A 22,759-nucleotide genomic window follows, 5' to 3' on the forward strand; every position below is an offset into this window, starting at 1 on the left:
ATGTTGGTGATGTATGTGTTGTTCATGTATATTCATTGTGATGATATTTCAATTTAAGTCACGTGAGCCCTCAGACGTTTCCGTCATCTGGTTCGGGGGTGTGACATTCGTACGCCAAGCGTACCACCTCGTACGCCCAACGTATGAGCTCTCGCACCCCGACCCAAACCTCGCACCTACGTTTCACGTACTCCACCTTACGCCTTGCGTAACCGGCTTCGCATCAGTACGCCCCACGTACTAGGGTTTTGCCCAAATCCTATTTCTTCCGATGGCCATAACTCTCTCGATACAACTACGATTTTGGCCATCCGTATATCCATAAAAAGGTATCAAGAAACTCTACACTATTATCAATTCATACCCGCCATATGATAACCCGAATGAACATCCACTTTCCATAAAAGCCCGAGCAGACACATTACCAAAATGCCCTTAGATTCCGAAACACAAACTGAATACTCGAACCATCCATGATACCTTATCCAACCCCAACTGAGTCTAAAACCTAACTCCTCGGGGATCCGAAGCCTGCTAATACCCAACTTAATTGCCATCCCCAACCTTGGAACAAATCGAAACAAGGCGTTACAACTCTCCCTCACTTAAATTAGATTTTGTCCTCGAAATCCGTCCTTATCTTTTCCAACACGTCCAACAATCTGGACAACACAACCACAACTCGAAAATACTACATCTGTTCCAAGGCAACCAAAACCAACCCTAGCGGAACTTACCAATCCTGAAAAAGAATGAACCTTAAACCCCTTGAAGAAAACCACATATTGATATGCCTTCCTGACGAATTGCCCACACTGGACCAGTATCATACCGTTTCCTCATAAGTATCATACTAATACAATGCTTCCAACCCTGATTATCTTATTGTTTTCAATGGAACAAAACCACTGATCGAAAACAGCTGCAGAATACTTGCACTTGATAGAAGGTTCAGATAATCCTGTTTGGTTTTGAGCATAACAACATCCTATGGTGTACATGCAACCCTAATTGCTTTGGATCTAGGTTTTTCTAATTGAACATACAACTATGAATACCAAAGCAATAACCCTATAAACTAGCATGCATATTCGAAATTGACATATCAATAGGGTTAGGAACTTTACCTTAATTGTTATGTAGCAATAACAATTTTAATCCTTCTTGATACTGACTTCTGAAAGCTTAGTGCCCCAAGTTTTACACCTCTAATGGAGTCACAAACACTCAATTCAAGAGGATGACTTTAGGAGAGGGAAGGATTTTCGCCACTTAGGGTTTCTTAGAAGCATTGGACGAAAATCCCCTTGTATGGGGTCCTATATATAGTTGTGGCTGCTAGGGTTATTAGGTGGAAACCCTAATACCTAATTTAGGCAATAAGCAGCCCATGAACTCTTTCCTTAGAGCCCCATGGACGAAATCTTATGGGCTTCCCCATAAATTTCGTCCACTCCACTCTATGGAGTCCATCAGCCCATTTATGCAACTATCAGTGATTTGCATAACAGTCCCCCAATTATTTAATCAGTCTCCTTTGATCACCAAATTAATTCCAAATTTAATTTCTGATCAATACTAATTAAATAATATGATTTCCAAATAATATATTAATCTTGTAATATATTAATAAAACCATTTTGAGTACGAATTTATTATTCACATAATAATTTCTACTCTATCTCCTCTTGTCATCTTATCAAGTTGCATGAGTGGAGGCAACCCAAAGGACCATGCTCATAAGCAAATCAAGTACATACCAAAAATAGTTATGGGCTTAGACACCTAATCCAATAGTTTCCCACTTGGATAAGTCTAATAACTATTATTGCGTATGACTTTAGAATCTGATTAGCAATCGTAGCTTTCAAAAGCCGCTGTTGACTCTGATCTTATCAGGAATGCGTCCTTTAGATACGGGATCATATATTCCTCCATTCTAGATATCGTATAGACTGAGACATGGATTATACTCATTCTCTCTGTCTATGTGTTGTTTCTCGATTTCCGATTTACGACGACTAACAACAAACTACAATTGAACACATCAACTTAGTCCAAACTTGGTCAAGCGCTTAGTTTGTCATCATTAAATCATCGAGGGGCCAACAGATATAGCTTTTATCCATGTTTGGGTAAAAGGAACGGATAAACTTCGACATCATATGCTTGCACTATTTACTCATCAAATCACACACAACAATACGTTTTATAACACCAAGTTACTGATGCGTTTACGTATTATCAATGTGCAACTGACTCGTAAACAACAACTCATATGTCTCCGTTTCAAGAATATAAGATATTATCGTCTCACTAATCACTCATGATAAAATCCATGAAGTGATTCAAGTGAGTGTGGGTTTAATCCAATACTCAAATCTTATTTCAGGAGCACTCATGAACTCTGCAGCAAACTTGTGCTATGTCTAAACACTTTAGACAATCTACAGACGGATTCATGACAGTCTTACCTCATTACCTACTTCCAAAGTATGACTGACTGTGGATATGCGAATAACCTAGTTATTCTGGAAGTCAAAACATGCAAAGTGAAACACAAGAATAATCGAATCCAATATGGTCTCAAACTTGTGAGTATAAATAAAACACTTATTATTTAATCACCATATTAATTACACATTATTCATTGTATAATGTTTCGGATAATCAACTAAATACTTGAATTGAAACAATAGTTATCCCATGCGCCAAGCATGCACACTATGTTTACCTATGGTCCTTACTTTGTGAAATAGATCAATTGAACATATTTCCAATGATGCTCATTTCACAATTCCTAATCCTTATGACAAGTGTAAGAATACCAAATTCTTGCCACTATTAGATTTTAACATTTTACGCAATGATCCTTTCGTAATGTCATAGCATCAAAGTCACCAAGACTTTGCCAATGAAATTACAAAGTGCTCTATTGGAGATTGCTACAAGGCAATTCCATAGATATGAAGTCTCACATTCAAAGTACACTCCTTTGAATATCCTTCTTGCATAAAAGTTTCCAATCCACATAGATTTTTAATATCCAACTCCTATTATGGAAACATTTCCATATCTTCCATATGACAACTTATTCTTAATAGAAACCCACCACCACCACCGTGAGGTGGTGGCTGCCGCCACTAGCTGCCATGTCGGGTGGCGGTGTGCATTTGTGTGTGATTGGATTGCTATTTGAGATGCTTGGACATGTTTTGGTCTAGAATCATAACCACCATCACCACAAGGTGGTGGCTGCCGCCGTGAGCCGCCGTTGACCACCACTACCCGAGGTGATAGTGGGTGGTGCCCGACTTATTAACACTAATTGATCTAAAAACTTAACCATTAGACTAATCAGCACGCGATCGGGTTGGAAACCCTAATTAGGGTTTAGAAAACCCTAATTTTGGATATGCTAGTCTTGGAATTGTCGGGACTCGCATTCTGGACCATTGGATTGGAATTATGAATTAATCCCGACCATATTGTATGATTGACCTAGTAGAGTGATGGACTTAATGGATTAAGTCCTTAATGGGTTAAGTGTTCTCAGTTAACCTTAATCGTCATTTTATGTGAAAACCATAATTGTGTTGGGTTTTGAGTTGGGTTTCTCTATTAGGCTTAGATGTTTGGATTCTCTATTGGGCGATCTGATAACAAGTATATGGACTAGGAAATTTGGATGGGCTTTAGGGTAAGGACCATGTGAGGGGTTTAGGTCCAATTTGGAAAATTGGGCCACATGTTGGGTCTTGGTTCATTGTTTGGTTTTTGGGCCTTTAGAGTGTGTGGTTGGGCCTTGGGCTTGAATCAAGCTTGGTTGGGGGTAAAGTAGTCTTTTTACACTAAGCATGGACTTATGGTTCTATATTGGAACCCAATTATTAATTGGGTGTTTTTTTTATGTTGACAGTTCGGGGTCTATTTCACCCTGTAACCGGTTGAAATAGACTGAAGGGGTAGGTCGGGTACCTGGATATGCCTGTCATTATGTTTTTGTATGTTATTATGTGGTAGTTAGTGAAATAGACCCTGTATCCAGTTGAAAGAGACCGAAGGGGAGGCCAGCACCCAGATATGCTCGACAGTATTTGGTTGAAAGAGACCGAATAGGAGGCCAACACCCAGATATGCTCGGCAGTAGCTGGTTGAAATAAACTGAAAGGGAGGCCGGCACCCAGATATGCTTGGCAGTATTTGTATTGTATGGTATGTGGTATGATGGGGAAACTCACTAAGCTTCGTGCTTACGGTTTGCAGTTTTGGTTTCAGGTACTTCTTCTTCAAAAGAAAAGGAGTCGACATGATCGCAGCGCATCACACTATGATTTTCCGCGTTATGAGATCTTTAGGGATTGTACTATGATATTGTTTTCCTATGACATATTGTGGTTTTGACACTTGGGTTTGATTATGTTTTGGATGACACTTTTGATGTTTTCAGACTATCGTTTTTATAATTTACTTAATTAATAACAAAAATTTTTGGTTTTGAATTTTGGGATGTTACATCGTTTAGATCATTATTTGAACTGGCTACATAATAATATGCATGCTAAAACCATAAATCTTATGACGCCACCGCTTCTAGTATTATTGTCGGATACCGATAGTCACCCTTCATGTATTGGCCTCTCAATACCATTGGACAATTCCTCAAATTCCAATGTGTTCATTCAGTGTTACCAAGCATTCCAGGGAATCCTTGTCTAGCTTCATGTGCTTTATACAAAGTTGAATGTTAGTGGTTGTTGGATGATGTAAATATTCAGCCTTATACATTTGAACAACAACATAGAAAATGTTTTCAAGAGATTTACAAGAAGTTCTTTCTGACTGCCTTGCATGGATTTACGTCTTTGGCTAGTACTGACTTGTTTAGCTTTGCCTTGGGAATCCATTAAAGGTAACCAAAGGAATTGAATGAAGTAAATCTTCTCAGTTCATGTTCATAAATTTATACAAGCTTATATTAAAACAAAAACAAAAAAATTAAAGAAAAGCACAGGTTCATCACCACATGAATGAGAAAAAAAATGGCAGAGAATATTCTATGTTTGATTCTCTAATTTACATGCATATTAAAGACCATTGAACACAACATTCACGGGTTGGTAAACCCGCTCAGTCAATTAAATGTCCCAATCCAATCAACCCTTTATAGCTTGGAACCACATGCTAGTGGTAACAGAGGTACCACCAAAACCTACTTCTTCGACCCGCTCGGTCAACGACTCCTTCCTCCCTTAGGGAGGAGAGAGTTTGTCCCTCCCAAACCACTCAACTCAGTACCACATCAGCTTTTCTTTCTCCTCTTTCTTTCATCTTTCGCAACCCACAACACATGAAAACCCTATCTTTCTCAACCCACTTACCACATCATTGTTTTTTATTTAATTAAAATTAGAAAATGTAAAATAAAATAAAACATAACATTTCTTCCTTTAAAAATAAACTTTGGCTAATTTAAAAGAAAAAACAAATTATAAAATAGTATCAAAAATAACATTTAATTAAAAAACCCAACTACAAATAAAAAATACATGATAATTATAAAACACAATAATTAAAAAACACAATTAAAAAAGACAACATATTTATAATCCTAAAATGACAATTAAAATTAACTAGTAATCCAGAGTTAGAATGTAGACTTGTTCAATGTGATCAATAAGATCAGATCGAAGCTGGTTGTGGGTTTCAGCATTGCTCAATTCATGTCGTATTTCCTGGTCATCAACTTCGTCGTTGGGGGGTCGGGCTGATGCACGGGAGATATCGCGTAACCCTTATCTTTGAGTATCATATTGTGTAGAATAATACAAGTGTACATTATATTTTTTTGGTTTCTTCAGCGTCGTAGCTCGTGTAAGCATTTTAATATGTCCAAACATCCATTAAGGACCCTAAAATTACATTCTAATTCCTTTCTTGCTTATTCTTGTGTCGCCTTGAACCGTTTCTTTTTGTCAGTTACTTACTGGATGTGGATATGCCATCACAAATACAATCCATTTTGGATATATTACATAGTGGAACTTTCTAAGTATATGTCTTGAGTTACCATGGTCTTTGGGTTCTTTAGTCAACGCGACTGCACCCTCATTGTCACAGAAGATTTCCAAAGGATCCTTGATGCTCGGAACGACACCAAGATCATCAATGAAATTCTTCAACCATGTAGCTTCTTTTGCAGCTTCACTAGTTGCTATATACTCTGACTCGCACGTAGAGTCTGCCACTGTCGACTGCTTGGCACTCTTCCAAGTGACCGCTCCTCCATTAAGCAAGAATACCCATCCTGACTGCGAACATGAGTTGTCTCTATCAGTCTGGAAACTGGCATCTGTATAACCTGCAACTCTCAACTCATCCTTACCCCCATATACCAAGAACATATCCTTTGTTCTTCTAAGGTATTTCAAAATATTCTTTACTGCCGTCCAATGACTTTCGCCTGGGTTGTCCTGAAAACAACTCACCATACTCAGAGCAAATGAGACGTCAGGACGAGTACATGTCATGGCATACACGATTGATCCTATAGCAGAAGCATATGGGACTCGACTCATTCTTTCCTATTCATCACTAAAATTAGGACATTGAGTTTTACTCAATTTCGTGCCATGTTGCATAGGTAGATAACCTTTCTTGGAGTCCTGCATCTTGAATTTCTTCAAGATCTTATCCAAGTATGTACTTTGGCTCAGTCCTATTAGACGTTTTGATCTATCTCTATATATCCTTATACCAAGTATGTATGCAGCCTCTTCTAGATCTTTCATAGCAAAACAACTCCCAAGCCATGTCTTAACACCTTGCAACGTCGGGATATCGTTTCCTATAAGGAGTATGTCATCCACATAAAACACTAGGAAGACTACATTACTCCCACTAGCTTTGATATATACGCAGGACTCTCCTTCACTTCTTGAAAAACCAAACTCCCTGATCTTTTCATGAAAGCAAAGGTTCCAGCTGCGAGACGCTTGTTTTAGTCCATATATGGACCTTTCAAGCTTACACACTCTATTTGGATATTTTGGATCTGTGAAACCCTCAGGTTGTGCCATGTATACTTCCTCTGTGAGTTTTCCATTAAGGAAAGCGGTCTTCACATCCATTTGCCATACTTCATAATCATGAAAAGTCGCTATGGCAAGTAATATCCTAATAGACTTGATCTTGGCTACTGGTGAAAAGGTTTCCTCATAATCAATTCCTTGAGTCTGAGTGTAACCCTTTGCAACCAACCTAGCCTTGAACGTGTGCACATTCACATCCATGCCTGTCTTCTTCTTGAAGATCCATTTGCACCCAACAATTTTAGTGTCAGGAGCAGGATCAACCAAATTCCAAACTTGGTTGTCATGCATAGACATAATCTCGCTCTCCATGCTTTCCTTCCATTTAGCAGCCTCAGGGCCTGCCATCGCTTCCTTATAGTTGGATGGCTCATCCATATCAACCAGTGTACGATCACTGATCAATACATCTCCTTCTGTGCTCACATAGAAACCATAGAACTCAGGAGGAGCACGAACTCTATTGGATCTGCGAAGGGGAGGTGGAGATATATTATTTTGCTCAACAGGTTGCTCAGCCCCAGGTTGAGATTCCTCAACGGGTTGCTGTTCCTCAGGTTGAGTGCTAGTGTCTACCAAAGGTTCTTCTTCATTTGATTCTTGAATCTCTTCAAGGTCTATGTGGCTCCCACTGTCCTCTTTGGAAATGAGATCCCTCTCAAGGAAGAATCCCCTCCGAGCAACAAACACCTTGTTTTCCGAAGGCTTGTAGAACAAGTATCCAAACGACTTTTGTGGATAACCAATGAAGTAACACTTATCCGATCGGGGTTCGAGCTTATCATTCGCCTCGCAACGAACAAAAGCTTCGCATCCCTAAACCTTTATATGTGCTAGAGAAGGACGTGTCCCACTCCACATTTCAGAGGGTGTTTTAGCAACCTACTTAGTAGGTACGAGGTTTAGGATATGGGCGGCTGTCTCTAAGGCATACCCCCAAAAAGATATCGGAAGTGTAGCTCGACTCATCATAGATCGAACCATGTCCAACAGTGTTCGATTTCTCCTTTCAGCTACACCATTCAATTGTGGTGTTCTGGGAGGAGACAATTGTGAAACTATTCCACAGTTCTTAAGATGATCGTAGAATTCAAGACTTAAATATTCTCCACCCCTGTCGGATCGGAGCATCTTGATCTTTCTGCCCAATTGGTTCTCTACTTTGTTTTGAAACTCTTTGAACACCTCGAAAGTTTCTGACTTATGCTTGATTAGATAGATATTTCCATATCTACTGAAATCATCAGTAAAAGTCACGAAGTATCTTTCTCCATGTCTTGCGGCGGATTTGAAGGGTCCACAAACATCTGTGTGGATTAGGTCCAACAAATCCTTACCTCTTTCACAGTGGCCTGTGAATGGCGCTTTTGTCATCTTGCCAAGTAAGCAAGACTCGAATACATCATCCGATTTGAGGTCAAATGATTCCAAGATTCCATCGGATTGGAGCTTGGCAATGCGTTTCTTGTTTATATGGCCAAGTCGACAATGCCACAAACATGATTTATCTAATTCACTATTAGATGAACCAACATTCATAATTAGTTTATCAAAATCAGCATCACATACAATACTTTCATACACACCTTTACAAGGACTAGCTTTAAAAATAAAACAACCATTCTTATAAACCAAAATGTCACCATTATCATTATCAAAAGAAAAAAGACAACCATCCTTATAAAGTGCATGAAAGGAAATAATGTTTCGTGCCATATCAGGCGAATAGCAACAATTTAATAAACTAAGATAAACACCACCACCAAGCATGAGCTCATAGGTCCCAATCCTTGTAGCAACTGACTTGTGCCTGTTCCCCATGATTAGGTTGAGCTCACCATGCTTCAACTTCCTACTTTGTCTTAGTCCCTGCATATCAGAGCAAATGTGAGTACATCATGTATCAAGAATCCAAGAGTTAGAAGTAGATGTGCTATGGAGTTTTATTATGAACATACCTGAGGTGCTAGCCACCTTGACTTTGCCCTTCTTGAGGTCCTCGAGGTATTTAGGGCAACTACGCTTCCAGTGTCCCTTTTCCTGGCAGTAAAAACAAATGGCTTCACTTGGATCAGCAGAAGGAGCTATTTCAGCTTGAGCCCTTTTCTTGGGAGCAGGTTCAGACTGTCCAACCTTACCCTTACCCTTTCCTTTGGGTTGAGGCGCCCTTTTCCTTTTGGTAGAACCACGATCAATAGCCAATACTGGAGCAGTAGGGTTAGAGTTGTTGGGCTTCTTCATGCTCGCTTCAGCAGTTTTGAGCATGCCATGCAACTCCATCAAGGTCTTATCAAAGCCATTCATATTGAAGTTCATGATGAACTGCGAATATGAACTAGTAAGCGAGTTCAAAACCATGTCAATGGCCAACTCCTTAGGTAGCTCGACACCTAGATTCCCAAGTCTGTCTATGTACGACTTCATCTTTTGGACGTGCGCACATACAAAAGCTCCCTCTTGTAGTTTACATGCCATGAGGGATTTAACGATCTCGAATCGTTCTTGCCTAGCTTGCTCTTGAAACATTTCCTCGAGCTGCTGGTTAATGTCAAAGGCACCCCATGTTTCAAAGTTCTTCTGGAGACCAGAAGCCATGGTTGCTAACATAAGGCAAGCCACTTTGGTTGATTCATCGTAATGCTTGTTGTTGGCAGTAATTTCTTCTGAGGTAGGGTTTTCTCCAAGCACGGGGACATCTTCGTCGATAACATACTCTTTGTTCTCATATCTTAACGTGATCCTCAAGGTTCTTATCCAATCAAGATAGTTAGATCCATCCTCCTTGAGTTTCTCCCTATTAAGAACCGGCATTAGAGAGAAGCTTGAGTTTTGAGTTAGAGGAGGAGGAGGAGGTAGATTGTTGTTGTTGATTTTTGCTTGGTTCGACATCTACAAAAGATAAGACTCCAATTAGTTTGATATAATTCCTTAATTAATAATTACCCTAATTAAATTATTTGATTAAGGCTAGGATCCATATTTGGCTTCATGATGTGTAAAGGGATGCCGTAAACACACCACAAAGTTATTTAGGTAGACAAAGCTCTTTGTCAATTTCAATCACTATGAAATTCCTAGATCTTTGAGATTCATTGACTATCAATGACATGTTAATCTCAGATTATGTTCATCTCAAATTCAATGACGGGGATGCCGCGGATCATTGAACAGATGGTGAATTACCCATGCAAAATTGTGTGGTCCCCGGCTCAAGTTACGCTTGAGATTCGCGAGTCTCACATCATTCTCTACCTATATCATCCAATTGACGTGCCGGTTAACCACACGAGCTCCATCAACAAGTTATAAAGAGAATTTGCATTTTTCATGGATAACATAAGATTCACTTTTAAATAAAACGGGATTTTGTTTTATACTTATATTTAGAATACTTTTAGATTGACCATTATCACTATTAAACCCTTTCGGTAACTCCATTCTCAAAATGCAATAGGGCGGTGAGGGTGGTAAGCGCGAAGCATATTAAAAATCGACCTCATTAGGAATCATAGATACCTCCTTAAAACCCCTACATTAGAATGGGTGAGCCTAGTCGAGGTAAGACTAACAATGTCAATGTTTAAAATATGCGAGGACGCATATTGTAATTCTCTTATACATACAATATATGAATCTTACATATATAAGGGGTAAATTTAAAAATCTTTAAATTTAGTTGTCTATTATTAATTCAAATTAATTACAAGGATGCAATATAACAATTAATAAAACATGAGGGGTTAATATTCAAATTTATAAAACTCTATTATAAATAATATTAAAATATTTAAATCCATTAAATAATAATGATTATTCAAATTTAAAAAACCACATTTAAATAATATTTAATTTTCCAGATCTAATCCAATTAGGTATTTATTCATGCAAGATAAAGCTTGAATTCGAAAAATAAGCAAGATTAAAATCGATAATGCTGATCTGCTAAGTTCACGTCGTGAACTACTGGTTCATGTCGTGAACTACTGGTTCACGTCGTGAATTAGGGTTTTAATCAAATTACGAATTTTTCAATTAAACTTTCATCATTCAGTTCCAAAACAATATTTTCAGAAAACATGGATGTAGGGTGAAGGTAACCATGAACCAATGGCTCTGATACCACTGTTGGGTAATACATGCATCAAATACACTCAATAACTAGGCAGCGGAAGAATCGAAACAACAAAACGATTTACCTAAGTGTACATGCACCCTATGGATCTATGGCTTCATACTATTACTTCTACCCTATGAAAACCGAAAATACAAAGAAGAATACTAACCTCTTTAGCAGCTAATGATCTTCGAGCTTGACTCCTTGTGCGTGCCACCTTGTTTGGATGATGAGGATCCAAACTAGAATCCCTCTCTTGGTTCACACCCAATGAACTTAAAAGAGTAGAAACAAATATTAAATTAGGAGGGATGAACTAAAAGAAAGTTCTTCCACAATGAGGGAGAAAGAAGATGGCGAATACTCAAGCCAAATGAGCAAGGAGGAATGAATCCCTAAGGCCCTATTTATAGCCTTGGATACCTCCTAGGGTTTTATCCTTCCACCCATGTGGGATGGGATAGGCTATGAACGAAATTCCCTTTATCCAAAGGGAATTTTCGTCCAACCCGCTTCCTTCTAGGGTTCTGGAATGTTCCCTGATTAACCAACTATTGATTAACTCACATTCAACCCTTCTATTAATTAAACTGTTAACTAATTCCCAAATTGTTTTCCAATTAGTTTCTAATTAATTATTAGACAATAATAATTAATAAACTAATCACTCCTATTATTTATTCTACTCAATCTTGAGTCATGAGGGCAACCCAAGAGGACCCTGCTATTATTAGAAATATCACCAATTAGTTAATGACCTTGGACACACTTCCAACAGTGTGGATTTACGTCTTTGTTTAGAACCAACTTGTTTAGATTTGCCTCGAGAATCCATTGAAGGTAACTGAAGGAATTAGAGGAAGTATAAAACTTCTCAGAGAAAACACACTAGAATTGAATGAAGTGTAATATTCATGTTCATAAATTTATACAAACTTATATTAAAAAAAACAAAAAAAAAAGAAACTAAGAGCACGGGTTCATCATCACATGCATGAGAAAACTAAAAAATGGTAAGGAATATTCTTTGTTTGATTCTCTAATTCACATGCATATTGAAGACCATTGAAGACAACATTCACGGGTTGGTAAACCTACTCAGTCAGTTAAATGTCCCAACCTGGTCACCCCTTAAAAGCTTAAAACCACACGCCAGCAGTACCGCCGGTATCGCCAAAACCCACTCCTTCGACTCCTTCCTCCCTTAAAGGGTACCAATCAGGGGATCACACATGCACACTCCTCTCTTGTGTGGATACACTTTGTAATCGATATATAAACACCAAAGAATCAAGTACTTGTGGTTGGCAAGTTAAGGAATATTTCAAGTTCAATATTCATGTTTAAGGTTCAACAATGACATGATATAAAAATTACATGCTTATATGTTGGAAAGGATGATATAAATGTATTTTTTGGTGTGTAATTATGTGTGAAATAGAAGAATATATGATAAAAAAGTAATAATATGTGAAATGTAGTTATAGCTTTAATTAGTGAAATGTTATTTTATGTAAGGTTAATTAAAAATTATGGAAAAATTGGTCAATAAATGGATACCATATTGTGTTTGGGTAAAGGTCATGGAAAGTGGACATGTAAATAATTTGAGAAAGATTTTCTAGAGAAAAATGCATGTAAACAAAGATACTTGACAAGATAGAAATGATGGTTAATTTATATCGAAAAGTGAGATTCTAATTTTCTTATATATGTAAAGTAAACATAACTATAAGTGTAGTCGTATTAAAGTGAGCTTTAAATAACATGTAATGATCCAAAAATGAAAGAAAGATGAAAGTTATACCTAGCAAGTATTGTTTTACTTGAAATGGTATGGAAAGGATCATCACAAACAAGGAAAAAATAGAATAAGAAATCATACTCAAGCTAAGTAGATACATGTGTTCGATCCTCCGGATATCACTCAAGTTGAAGTTGATGCTTTTTGTATTAGAGTTATAGAGATCCATTGATAATATTAAGTTGAATACAAGTACAAGAATCTTAATTAAAATTTGCATTAATTACTTACTAAACATATAAAAGATACTATGTTAACAATTAAAATTTGCATCAATACACTTGAAAAGGATCATATACGAAGATAATGATGATAAAAATCAAGAATTACAGATGAATTCCCTTTGATATCTTATATCTAATCGCAGAATTACATCAAAATATGTACAAAACAAGTAAGAAAGGCAGATTATAAGTATTAAAATCTATTAAAAAAGAGTAATATGATATTTAAATAATATTTTGAAGTTTAAAAAGATTAATATGATATTTAAAAATTAGATTGGGAAAATATGATATTTTGATATTTAAGAAGGTATATATAATTTTTTTTAAAGTTAATAAACCATAAAGAGTGTTTGTCAAATTCGAAAGCACTTTTCAAAATAGTGTTTTCATTAGCTTAAAAAAAATTAAAAACATATAAAACTTGGTTTTTTGAAACTCCTTTTTAACTTTTAACCACAATAGCTTCAAAAAGAAGATTTTAAGCTAAACACTTTTTAACTTATCGACTTATTGACTTTTTCCACCATAAAAGTTAATTTAAATACTTTTTTAAAAACTAATTTTGCCACTACCATAAGTCAATATATAACACTTTTGTCCAAAAGTACTTATTGGTGTTCAAAAAGTAATCACAAACACCCCATTTATAACACCTAGTTTCCATGATGTTTCTAATTTCAGGATAGTGTGCCATAATTTGACCGAGTAAAGGTCTTGGACTCCAAAGGAATATAGTTTAGACCATACCATATATTGATAATGTTGGTTAAGTGATTAAAGCCCTCGAATTGTGCTTTGAAGCAAAGGGTAAAATCAGAAAGGTGATATTTCGGGCTTCTTGCATAAATTAATGATGTTAGTTTGGTATGTTTTTAGTCAAAATTAATTAGATAGAATTATGGGGATCGTCAATACCTTCACGTGCATATAAAGATCGCTGAAAACGGAGTTAAAATGAAGAAGTTATGATTGTTTCAAGATGTAATGGATTTGGGTGAAAACTCATCTCTACGAGGTAGAGAGCAGACGACGTGGTAATCACCAAGGTGAGGAGAACTGTTTTCCATGGAGCCGAATTTGGGCAGGCCCAAGCCCTTGATTTTTAGGTTTTTCAATATATTTAAAGGTAATGATTCATGTTTTAGGGCATTTTCTCAGCCTCCATCACATTTAGAACTCCTTGAGAGCAACCCTAGCCTCCCTCTTCATGATTTGAGCTCCTTCTCTCTCCTTGAACATCTTTTAGGTGTTTTTGGTGGTGATTTGATGAAGCTTGAAGATCAAGATAGTTCTTTTGGTTGCAAGGAAAGTTGTTTCAAGTTTGGATCTATCAAAGTCACTCCATTTCTAGACTATTGTCAGTATAAAGTTCATATCTTGCACTTTAGTTCTTTAGATCTTGTCATTTGTGGTTTTTTTTGGCACTTTTGGTCCATTTTATGGGTGATTTTGGAGTTTAGTGGACTCCAACATCTTTTGATCAGTTTGGTATGCTTCTTGGACCTCATGGACTAGAAAAACTATGATCTTTTGCCTTCCCTTTAAGCCATGCAAGTTTCTTGGTCCTTTAGGTCATTTTGGTGTATTAAAGTTTATATCTTAAAAGTTTGTGGCGTCATTATGGATAAAGTTGGAAACCTTATCCATCTAAACATCATGTTGATTCAGATTTGTGGGTTGGAGACTTGGACTTAATGGATTAAGTGAGAAAGATGTATTCTTAGTCCCTTTGAGACTTAACATTTAGATTCTTGGTTGATTGGACCATCCTAATGGATAAAGTTGGAAACTTTATCCATTATGAAGCTATTAGGTGTCACATTTGAAAAGTTGGAATCTTGGGTTTAAGGGTTAAGTGTTTAATCCATTAAGTTGTTGGGACCGGTTCCCACGGTGTTACATGTTGCTTGCCACAACTTAGAGGTTGGGGTGACCGCGAATAGTTGTCGTGTACCTACCACGACTTGGCCTATGGGTGTCCACGAAGTGGAGGTTAGTTGAGGCTGACTTTGACCATTGACTTTTTGACCAGTCTGACTTTTGGTTAAACTTAGAGAGGTGTTGAGCTATAGTTTGAGATTTAGCTTGTGATTGGTTTAGGAGGTTCGTGTAGTTGATTCTGTGGGACTTTGAGTAGTGGATTTCAGCTCTTCGTTCATGTGAGTTTTCTCATTGTATTACATATATCATAGTGTGTGCATGTCAGACCAGTAAGGTCTTATTTGCTGATTGTTGTTATATATGTATCTGAGTTGCTGATATCTCCAGGAGTGCTGATAGTTCGTAGGGTTGTTGATAACCCATAGGGTTGCTGATACCCCATAGGGCTGCTGTGCAGCCCAAAGGACTACCGATAGTCCCAGTGTTAGTGTTGCTGATAAACCATAATTGATTATATTGTTTTGTTGTATGTGATATTTAGGATTGTTGATAGTCTTAGGGTTGCTGATAAACCATAACTGATTATTATGATGTGTTGTATGCGATATTTTGGGAAGTCACTAAGCTTTATGCTTACAGTTATGAATTAGTTGTTTTTCAGATATTTATCGGATTACGAAGGCGGGACTGTACACACACATCAACAATTTTATGATTTAAGATTCCACATTCTCTTCCTTATAACTTTGAATTTTGAATTATGGTCTATGAAAAATTGGTTTGACTTGAATGTAACTTTATAAAAATATGTGTTTATTCTATTTTAAAAATGAAAAAAAAAATTATTCTGGGATTTGGGACGTTACACCATTATTTTATATTTGTATCATTTTTACACTAGAAATAATGTTTTGAAATATAATTTTAAAATATATCGTAATAGTCATGTTTTTTAGTTTTAACCATAAAATAGCCAAAGAAAAAGACAAAAATAGCCATAAAGTTCCCAAGCCACCATTTGCAAAAGTGTGGTTCACCTGCAAAAAAAAATGAAAAATGAAAACGACATCGTTTTGGACGTGGTTGACTGTGGAAAGTGAAATCATCTGTGATTAAAAAAATAATAAAAAATATGTATTATCATGTCATGTTGACTGCGAAAATCAAAGACCATACTGTGAAAATCATAACCTATAGTATGAAAATTTGCACATTGTAGAGGATGTTATCTTATAAGAGATTGCTTTGTAAAAAAGAGTTATCAGAACCAATTGTCTGCATTTTTTAGCACAATTTTCACTATGTTTTTTCTTCTGATTTCCTTAGCAATTTTTTCCACCTTACCCTTTTGCACTTGTCGAGATAACATGAGTTCAAACATTCTACATGACTAATTGTTGTTTTTGTTGGTGGTTGATGGCAATTAGAAACATGTTTATACAATGCAACAAATCGATATGTTGTTGGTGGGAACCAATCTAGCAGCACAAACATTCTACATGACTAATTGTTGTTTTTGTTGGTGGTTGATGGCAGTTAGAAACATGTTTATACAATGCAACAAATCGATATGTTGTTGGTGGGAACCGATCTAGCAGCAGAAGAGGGTCCGGTAGTAAAAGATGGAAAAAGTTTTGCTAAGAACAGATCCATAGAAGAGGTAGCAACAATCAAACAGGTATCTGTATCTCTCTAAATGATTCTCACAATGTTGGTGGATATGTTGCGTTCCAATAACAACTCAATTCACAAGTAGTTTCTGAAAACCAATATACGTATCGACAAATTCAATATGTCGATCCCAGATATTCTGTACCATATCAAACACTAATACCACCATATCAAACGTCGATAACACCATTTCAAACGCCGATTGTATAATATCAAATGCCAATTATACAATACAACCTATTTTTCCATTCTAAAAAGTGGGCCGAAAGGAGAGGAAAGTGGTATTGAAGATGCATATGTGTAACTAACCTTGGAATAACTGTAGGAAACATACACTCAACTACTAGAAAAATGGACTATGGTCTGTAACTCAAATGAGTCCATGAACCGCAATTAACTATTTTTGTTGATTATCAAGACCAGCTAAGAGTAAACGTAAATAAGAATAAAAGGCAAATACAAGTAGAAAGAAGTATATTGAATCAAATTGTATCTGAATTGAAAGCAACAAAAAGGAATATCAAGATGTTAAACCCATGAAATCTCAAACCCATTGAAAATCTTGCAGCATGACAATGCTCAAAGACACATCAAGGGCTTACACTCAAGAAAAAAGGTGATAAAACAAAAAACCTATTGCTTTTGTGTATGCTCGACGGCTTTGAGTTATCTTATTATTTATTCCATATCTTGATGTGTCTGAGCATGTTGATGTTGTAATTTGATAACTTTGCATCAGTTCTGTACTCTTCTTTTTGCCTAACCATTCTATTTCAGCTTTCCTTTGGATTTCACTTGCTGAGCTGATTTAAGTTCCACCTTCTAATATTCTTCAAAGGTTACCTCTTGCTAAACCCCTCATAAGAAATGTTCATGCACAAACTCCCACCTATTCAATAAATCTTGCTAAATCCCTGAATCAAATCACAGAAACCAATAAAAGATGAATGTGTAAGAAACTAAACACCACCAAAAACCACAGCAACCATGCATGTAGGGTGTTGTTTATCATTCATAATAACATAACCAGGACCAAAACTTTCCCCCTTTAGTCAACCATCTTCGTCCTTTGCATGAAGAAAGAAAAAAGAAAATTTACAAAGAGAAGAATAGATAATAAGTGGGTACCTGATTCTTACTGAACTATTTGAAAAATAGACAAAGATATGTAACTTAAATGAGACCTTGTATTTACAATTAACTATTGTTGTTGATGATCAAGACAAACCGAGAGTAAAATTAATAATTTGAAAAAGCAAAATACAAAAAGAAAGAAGTATAGGCAATAAACTCATATTTGATTTGAAAGCAACAAAAAGGAAAATCAAGATGTTGACCACAGGAATTGTCAAACCCATGGAAATTCTTGCAGCATGACAATGCTCAAAGACACATCTACGGCTTAAACACTCAAGAAAAAAGTAATAACACAACCTTGACTGCTTTTAAGTTTTTTTCTTTATTGATTCCATATAATGATGTGTCTCCAATAATGATGTGTCTGACCATTTACATGTTGTAACTCGATAACTTCTTGCATCATATCCGTCTTCTCTTTGCATAGTCGTTCTATCTCAGCTTCCATTTGAATTGTTGTTCACTTGTATGTTACCTGCTGAGGCCAATTAGACTGCCACCTTGGAATGTTCTTCAAATGCAACCTCTTGCTAGACCCTTCAACATCGTTCACTTGCAAACACCCATCTGTCCCAATAAATCTTGAGAAATCCCTGAATCAAACTACAGAAACCAGTAAAAGAGAATGCACAAGAAATTGAACACCACCAAAAAACCAGAGAAACCATGTGTGTTGTTATTTTTTGTTCACAAGAGTAGGGCCAAAACATCAACCAAGGCCTAACCTTTCAGCTTTCACCCTTCACCCAATCATCTTCTTCCTCAACATGAAAAACAAGAACATCAAGAAAAAAAAATGGATAATGAGTCGATCAATTACCTGATTCTTAGTTAGAGCCATGGAGATGAAAAGTGGTGGATGCTACAACAAGTCAGTGCGAGAGAAGTAGCAGGTGATCAAGAGCACAATAGCTTATTACAAATGTCATACAAACCTATAGTCTAATAATAACAACTTGATATTATATAAATACCGAATATAACAAACATTCCAAGATTGAAATTATAAATCCACATTACAAACACAGATCCAAATATTCACTGATAAACATATATCCAAGAACTACTCGGATTCCAAGGATCTATGTGGCTTCTTGTCCTCTCTTCATCTTGGCAACTCTTACCACGATTGCAACGTATATCTTGTCCACAGTTTCATCAGCAAACATGAAAATCTTGTGTCTCCAGTGCTTCTTCAACAACAAAACTCCAATAACACCCCAAAACCCTGTAGCAAAACCACTCATAATATCTAGGTAAAACCACCATACCTTCATCGACTCCTCAGCCGCTTTATGTTTCTTCTTGGGCATTGTGATTGGGTCTTGATGATCTGAGCAATCCTTTGGCAATGGAGGTCCACAAAGATCTTCGTTCCCAGCATATATTGATGGATCATCAATAAGGGTCTGCAACTGACGACCTGTTGGAATTCGTCCCGACAAGTTGTTGTGTGACAAATTCAAATGACTCAAAAAAGTCAACGCTGCCATGCTTGGAGGGATCATCCCGGTCAACTTGTTTCCAGATAAATCGAGGGATTCTAACCTTGTCATGTTTCCAATGCTGTATGGAATCATCCCACTGAGATGATTATTGGACAAATTGAGACCCAACAACATACAAAGTGCAGTTAGCTCGACAGGTATTACTCCAACAAGTTTATTGCTTGAAAGGTCCATGTTGAAAACTATATCCCAATTTGTTGTATATTCAAGATCAACACCTTTCATCACCTGAATCACATTCTCGTTGGGATCAAAAATGACATTATACCGCTTTTCTGCACCCTTCACCATTGCATTCAACTCTCTTAGGCAATGAGGGATGTTTCCCCTTAAGTTGTTGTATGCAACATCCAAAATTTGAAGTTTCGACATTTTGCACAAAGATTCAGGAATTTCCCCAGTGAAGTTATTCCTGTGTAGCTTTAAGACCATCAAATTTGTCAGCTTTTCTCCGATCCAGTGGGGTATGTTTCCGAACAGTTGATTATCACCCACATCTAACACTCTTAAAGCTCGTAAATTTCCCAATTCTCGGGGAAGTTTACCTGTGAACTTATTGTCGTTCAGTTTTAACCAATACAAATATGAATGCTTGAGACCTATATGGCTTGGAATGACACCTGAAAGCAAATTCGAGCTTAATATCAGGTTTTGCAACTCTTGGAGATTCTGGAGACACTTGGGAATTCTCCCTGTTAACCTATTTCTGGAAAGGTCAAGATATCTTAAATCTGTCCTTCTGCACAGTGACCTTGGAATCGACTCGTTGAAAATGTTATTTACCAGTATTAATGCCTCTACATATACCACATATTTCTCAGAGACATTTTTCCCATTAGGAAGGTTTGTCAAAGGTCCATTGAGTTTGTTGTGAGAGAGATCTAAGAAATAAATGACAGGCATCTTCCGCAACCATGTGGGCAGAGGTCCAGATTGAAGCATTCGACAACACTAATACCTTAAGTGCCCTTTGATTTCGAAGCCACTGCGGAAATCCATTTGTAATATTGCAAGAACCGAGTTGAAGAATTCTCAATTGGAATGGAGGAATCCACTCACATGAAACATTGAATGTTAACTTGGTGTTAGAAGAAGCATACAAGTACCTCAACATGGAAAGGTTAGCAAAATGGGCTTCGGAAACTACTCCTTCTAAGGAATTGTCTGAGATATCTAGAGAATCGAGTTCGGCAAGTTGCCCAATTGAGACCGGAATAGTCCCATTTAACAAATTTGAAGAAAGAAAAATATCTTGTAATGAAACAAGTCTTCCTAGAGATGTTGGGATGGGGCCCGTTAAGTGATTGGATTGTAGATACAAAGATTCTAAAGCTGCAAGATTTCCAAAGGATTCTGGAATTGAACCATTCAATTGGTTATAAGAAAGGTCAAGTCTGGAAAGATTCCCAAGGAATGTAGGAATGGGACCGGTTAACCGGTTATCAGATAAATATAATTCTTCTAAATATCTTAATCTTCCTAAAGAGTCGGGGATTGGACCTGTCAAACTGCTATTCCATAGACTTAAGACTCTCAAATTGGTTAGTCTTCCAAGTGCTTCTGGAATCGTACCATTCAAACACCCACCTAAATCCAACCGCTCCAAAGCATATTGGGATCATTCTGAAACGTTTTGCGGTGGGTCAATCCTTTCTATTTCAAAAGGATTCCTCAATGCAAACAACTGTTTCAGGTGACATGGTCTCCAGATTCCAACATCCTCAATATTCTTAAACTGGTTAACAGAAAGATCAAGCTCTAGAAGGTTAGGCATACTAGGAACCGAAGAATGCAGCATGTTTCTTGAGAGATGAAGGACTCTTAAGGAACTCATGTTACTGAAAACAGATGGAAATATGCCTTCAATTGAATTCCAGCTAAGATCCAGGTGTTGGATGTTAGAAAGCATACTGATATTAAAATGAGCGGAAGACAGAAAAGTCTTATCTAGCCCACAAAGTGACAAATGCAGCTCTGATAAAGAAGGGATCATGTTTAGCACGTTTACAAAGTTCCATGCCAAACTAAGATTAAATTTAGAAAGATCTAGGAATGCTAGGGATGTCATGTTTCGGAAAAATCCAGGGAGTGGGCCTTTGAAAGAATTGGAGCCAAGATCAAGGTGTTTTATGTTGGCAAGAATTCTACTCGAATTAAGAGAAGGACCAAGATGGACATTGGAAAGTCCACAAGAACGCAAACTTAACTCTTTTAACGAAGGAAGATTGTAAAGCACCATGTCCATGTTCTTTGCTCCGCCAAGATCCACATAACTCAAGTCAAGATGCTCGAGTGATGGAAGGCCAAAAGTCCATGACATATCATCCGACATCAGGTCGTAGTTCAAACTGAGATCCAAAACCTTTAAATTAGAAAAATTTCCAATGTGAGGAGGAATAATACCTTGAAAACCAGCATAAGAGAGATTGAGATATCTCAGCTGTTTGAAGGATCCAATGAACTCAGGGATCCGGCTTCCACGTAAATCATTCCAACTCAAGTCCAGGTACTTGAGATGCCTCAACTCAGCCAAAGAAGAGTTCACCTCATTACCAACTAAGTATTTGTCTCCTTCGCCACCAAAATAATAATCTCCTCTGAGATTGAGGCTGTCAACGGTTCCAGTGCGACTGTCACAGTGGATTCTTTCCCACAGGCAACAATCCTTCCCCACCCATGATGACAACATTCCTTTAGAGCCATCTTTGACACTCCCTTTGAACCTGAGAAGAGCAAGTCGCTCTTTCTGAGAGCAAACCACACTCACATTTCCAACACCCAAACAAGTATATGTGGCTGCAACCAAAAAACCAAACACGAAAATGAGATGGAGCCCCAAACCCCTCGGAGTCCCCATTATCAATCCTCCCTAACTCAGTTTAATTTAGAACAAAGTTGAAGTGGAAAAATATATTGTTATGATGAAGAAACCAGTTCATTTATAATGCCACAAAAGAAGAACAACTTAATGCCATGGAAGACTTGAAGTCAATGGACATTTGTACCCACAAGTTGTATTTTTGTGGTCTGATGCTATCTTTATTTCTCTCTTGATCAAAATAAAGTGGTTTATGGCCAAGTCTGTTCCCCATGTCAAACAAACATTTAGATTTTCAACATATCCAAGATAACTTATAATCTTTTTGTAAATAGTAGTTGTAAATTATAAACTTAATTTTGATGTTCAATCCTTTTATAAAACTAACTACAAGAAAATATTTTTTTTGTTATTATTTGACTTGACAAGGTTGATGTGCCAAGCCCAAGCCTAATTAAAAGATACTTTCTTCTGCAACTCCAAATTAAAGATATTATATCATCTTTTA

The 22,759-nt window shown here is 37.0% G+C and overlaps 1 pseudogene; it reads right to left on the bottom strand.

Annotated features, from left to right (window-relative positions):
- Positions 1 to 18,150: 18,150 nt before the first annotated feature.
- On the bottom strand, positions 18,151 to 22,322 carry LOC145134292 (uncharacterized; annotated as a pseudogene).
- Between the last annotated feature and the right edge of the window lie 437 nt (positions 22,323 to 22,759).

Source organism: Lactuca virosa, chromosome 8 (genome assembly GCF_052849685.1).
Source record: "Lactuca virosa cultivar CGN04683 chromosome 8, Lactuca_virosa_CGN04683_v6, whole genome shotgun sequence".
Classification (NCBI taxonomy): Eukaryota; Viridiplantae; Streptophyta; class Magnoliopsida; order Asterales; family Asteraceae; genus Lactuca; species Lactuca virosa.